This window comes from Brachyhypopomus gauderio, unplaced genomic scaffold (genome assembly GCF_052324685.1).
Source record: "Brachyhypopomus gauderio isolate BG-103 unplaced genomic scaffold, BGAUD_0.2 sc217, whole genome shotgun sequence".
NCBI classification, from domain to species: Eukaryota; Metazoa; Chordata; class Actinopteri; order Gymnotiformes; family Hypopomidae; genus Brachyhypopomus; species Brachyhypopomus gauderio.
The window spans coordinates 65001-70000 of record NW_027507038.1 but is presented as its reverse complement, the minus strand read 5'-3'; positions in this window follow the sequence as shown (position 1 = coordinate 70000).

Genomic DNA, 5000 nt, shown 5'->3' with positions numbered 1-5000 from the left:
TGTAGCCCCATTGATCTTTGTGCTTTTGAGAAACATGGCCCCGAAGTGCGCTTGTACGTGAAATCACTTCTATGTGGCACCATATGTGTAGCTGAATAATATCGTCAAAGACTGATGCCATAGTCGTTTTAGAATACCTCTTTTTTTCTCAAACCGTTTGCCCCCTTGCTGGGAACAAAAGAGTCTTTAAAACCAGGCATGTCTGCCACAAAGACGTTCAGCCCTGAGTAAAAACAAAGACATGTTTGGAGTCTGACTGAGGCGTATGCTGTGTGGTGTGATCAGTGTGATCCGAGGCCTGATCTAGTAGAAACCCTCCACATCTAAAAACGGTCGGCTGTGTTTGGTACACTGCCTATTTAAAGCCCTGTTCACTCATGTAATGCTATAATTATTGGAGGAATGGTGTGTGTGTTTTCTGCTGAGACTCAGAGGTCGCTGGCCTCTAACCATTACTTGGAGTTTGGAGAGTGCCCCAGTGGAGCTGAGATCAATCTTTCACCTGGGGAACCACTGCAGTGTACTTCTATCACCGGCCTATTGATTTTTCCATGTGTAAAGCCCTTATGCGCGAGAGGTGTTTTCATGTGGACACCACAGAGGGAGAGCAGCCTGCAGCACACGCACACACAAACACACACACACACACAAACACACGGACACACAAACACACGGACACACAAACACACACACACACAAACACACGCACACACAAACACACACACACAAACACACACACACACAAACACACACACAGACAAACACACGCACACACAAACACACGCACAGACAAACACATGCACAGACAAATACACACACACACACAAACACACACACAGACAAACACACACACAGACAAACAAACACACACATACACATTTATTTATGCTTGCAGACACCCATCGGCATGGAGTCCAAGAAAGTGCACACATAGGCATATTTAGTTGTTTTAGATCTATCTGTCTGACTCTCCCTGTCTCGGTCTCTCTCTTTCTACCTCCCTGTCTCTCTCTTTCTACTTCCCTGTCTCTCTCTTTCTCTGTCTGTCTCTCATATTTTTAGGTCACAAACACCACACCCACTACTTTTATTCCTCCACCAGTTGTTCTTTACAACACATACACACATGTACATTTTTGCTCACGTGTGCATGAGTGCACACACACACACACACACACACACACACACACACACACACACACACACACACACACACACACACACACACACACACACACACTCCTTCCCCACATACCTGCATGTTACCAGAGCCTCTGCTCCTCTCAGTGCCAGTACCCAGGCCTGGGGGCGTGGCTGCTACCTTTGCACTGGGTGGGTCTGTACTCACTGCTGCACACACACACACACACACACACACACATTCCCCGTCACTTTGATTCAGAATGGATCAATTTTTATTGTGTGTGGTATGCCAGGCCTGTTTTGCGTTTACATTATTTATCAGCGAGGCTTTGCCACGGTGTGGTCAGATGAGCTGGCCGGGTGAGGCGCGCGGCCTCTGTTTGTCGTGCTGCGGTTGGAATGAGAAGAGGGAGCTGTGGGTATTGGTTCAGGGTTGATTGGTTAGCTGTGTGATGGTGCGGTATGGATGTATGTGTGGGAAATGAACTCTTTGGGTGTTTTGATGTGACCAAAACAAAAGAAAAAAACAGAGAGAGAGAAAGAGAGAGAGAGAGAAATTGAGGCTTACAGTAAGAACATTGCACAGTCCATAGCAGTGAAACTAAGGGTACTGGGAAAAACCCACATAGGAATCCATCAAAAGCCAATAATCACTCTCTCTCTCTGGGAGCAGCCGTACATCAGGGCTGCGATCAATACTGCATTACTTTGAGTAGCCAGTATACACAATACTCATCAAATTGATTATTTTGATGCTAAAATGGCAGTTTCATTTGCTGTGGAACAGAAAGGGCCCATGATAACTGCTGTTCAATTAGCTGACCCAGACGACACGGCTTCAAATAAGACAAATGACTATTTATTTGCAAAAATAACACATTGCTTTAACCAGACATGAGGGATGAAATGTCATCGTTGTACCCTGCTTAAAAGATGGCTTGTTTCATTTGGACATTGAAATTTCATGAATATATTTCCAAAGGCCCAGAAAAACTGAATTCATCATTAAGTTGCACAGCCTGGTAATGTCACATTAGGGATTGCTCACTCTTCTAATGTATTGTGTGTGTCAAGGTTGTTCGTGACACACACTTTTCACGAGTGCCACACCGGAGTGGGTGCTGGGCGTATTCGGCCGAACACGTGGAACTCCACAGGACGAGCGTCGGTGTCGCCCGGCTTGAAGACGTCTCGGCTTAATGGTTGCAAGTCTTTACCTCGTCGTCTTGAGAATCGAGCCATTCGAACGATTAAAAAGTCATTTTCCTAACTGTCCTCCCAGGACCTGTTTTTTCCCCTCCTTCCTTCCTTTCTTCCTTCCATCCTTTCTTCCATCCTCTCTTTCTGTCGTTCTCTTTCTTTTTTTGAGAAAGCATTAAATCGCTTCAATCAAGCATAACCGTCTCCTGCTCGTAGTGTAATTTGTGGCGCGGGTCGCGTGGGGTGTGCTTATTTCTCATTGTTTTTCCTGTAGCACATTTCCCAAACGCTCGGATCAGCGTCTGATACTCCAAATTGCCCCTCTGTTTCTTATGCTAGATGAGGCAGATGTGGATTTGCACAAACTACATCGTGCGTGTTTGAACAGCCGAATTAATTACTAAAAAACAGGGCAGACGCAAACAGATGTCGTATAACCCAGTGCAATGACTGAAATTAATTTGGTCTACACAGACAAACAGCATATCGCCAGTCTTGTGGAATTTGCTTGTAAATCAGTGTGAAGGGGTTTTATAGCCGAGATCTGTCTATGGTATTCTCGTTAAGTCACAGTTACCCAGCATTCTCTTCTTCCAGGAGCACAATATCAGGCCTGGACAGGTATAAAGGCGGTGAAGTGTGTTCTCTTGCCCCCTCTCTCACGCCAAATGACCTTTTACGCGTAGTAGTGCAAGGCAGCAGGGTCAGAGACCTGGTGTGATCAATATTCTATTATGATTGTACGGTAAGCGTATGGAGGTTTACAACTTCACCATAATAGTGTATCTATATCATCCAGTGGCAGTGTGGACCAGGCTGCAGTCCTGGGACAAGGTTGACACTTGGCCAGTAACAAAAGAAAACACCTCCACAGTTGGCATCAGCAGCAGAGGGTACAGAAGATACCCAGCAAATCTGCACTAATGGCATAAATCAAAGACCATTTAAAGATTTATGCCATTGTAGGAACGGCTGAGACCCTTCCTAGAGGAAGGCAAGTTTAGGCCAAACCCTACCCTGCACCACAGAGCCCGCAGAAAATCCCTGGATCAGACAAAGTAGCCAGACAAATATTAACAGACAATGGAAAAAAATGAAATAAAAAAATGCTGCTAACTGAGCAGGAGGCTAAACATTTAAGAATGCTAAATCCTGGCAGAGCCATTAGAGTCATGTCATTACACCTTTCACCTTTCTCCAGTCATGAACTGCTGTGAATATTTCACCTACTCAAACTGTGTTAGCCCACTGACATACTAGTGTTCAAATGTCATTCCTATATTCATGTTAAAGGGAATTCTTTTTTTTTATTTCCCGAGAAGCAACATCACAGTGTGATATAATGCAAGACAAATTGTTTAAATAAACATATTGCTATTATTGTTGCTTGTTCATCTTCAATTATGTGTAATTGCAACCTGCTTCTAAATCAATACTCAGAATCCTCAAATGAATGAGCTCACTGTATTTATCTTATAAAAGCGAGTCAGAATAAGGGTGCGTTAGCAGCACCTCTCTGTGTGGTGGTGGTGGTGGAGTAGCCGTTGGGAGTGTGGAGACCCCTTAGTCTGTGTTACTTCAATGCAGCTTTCTTAGCAGTGTTGGCAGTCTTTAGTGTCCATCTGTAGGGTCTGCCCTGTCTACAACCTGTATTTGTGAAGACTAGAACTAGACAGACTAGAGTCTATAGTCTACAGTCTATAACATTTGTCATCTGTGCTGCCAGTGATATGTCCCAGGCCATTAGCTTATGGAGCCTGTGGTATTTTGCCTGTAGTGTGTAGTGTTTCAGTTTTAGTGGTGTAGAGCATCTGTAGTGTTTAATATTCAGTTTTAGTGGTGTAGAGCATCTGTAGTGTGTGTAGTGTTCAGTTTTAGTGATGTAGAGCATCTGTAGTGTGTAGTGTTCAGTTTTAGTGGTGTAGAGCATCTGTAGTGTGTGTAGTGTTCAGTTTTAGTGGTGTAGAGCATCTGTAGTGTGTGTAGTGTTCAGTTTTAGTGGTGTAGAGCATCTGTAATGTGTGTAGTGTTCAGTTTGAGTGGTGTAGAGCATCTGTAGTGTGTGTAGTGTTCAGTTTGAGTGGTGTAGAGCATCTGTAGTGTGTGTAGTGTTCAGATTTAGTGATGTATAGCATCTGTAGTGTGTGTAGTGTTCATATTTAGTGATGTAGAGCATATGTAGTGTGTGTAGTGTTCAGTTTTAGTGGTGTAGAGCATCTGTAGTGTGTAGTGTTCAGTTTTAGTGGTGTAGAGCATCTGTAGTGTGTAGTGTTCATATTTAGTGATGTAGAGCATCTGTAATGTGTGTAGTGTTCAGTTTTAGTGGTGTAGAGCATCTGTAGTGTGTGTAGTGTTCATATTTAGTGATGTAGAGCATCTGTAGTGTGTGTAGTGTTCAGTTTTAGTGGGGTAGAGCGTCTGTAGTGTGTGTAGTGTTCAGTTTTAGTGGTGTAGAGCATCTGTAGTGTTCAGTTTTAGTGGTGTAGAGCGTCTGTAGTGTGCCCACTGCAGTATCCACCATGGTGTGTGTCCATACACACTGCCTCTCCACTCCTCATATATCCGTCATCGCGTTACCGTGAGCAACTGGCATCCTAGTCGCCCCTGCTCTGGCATCTATCCAGCTCACCCTATAAATGAGGTAATTGTCCTTGACT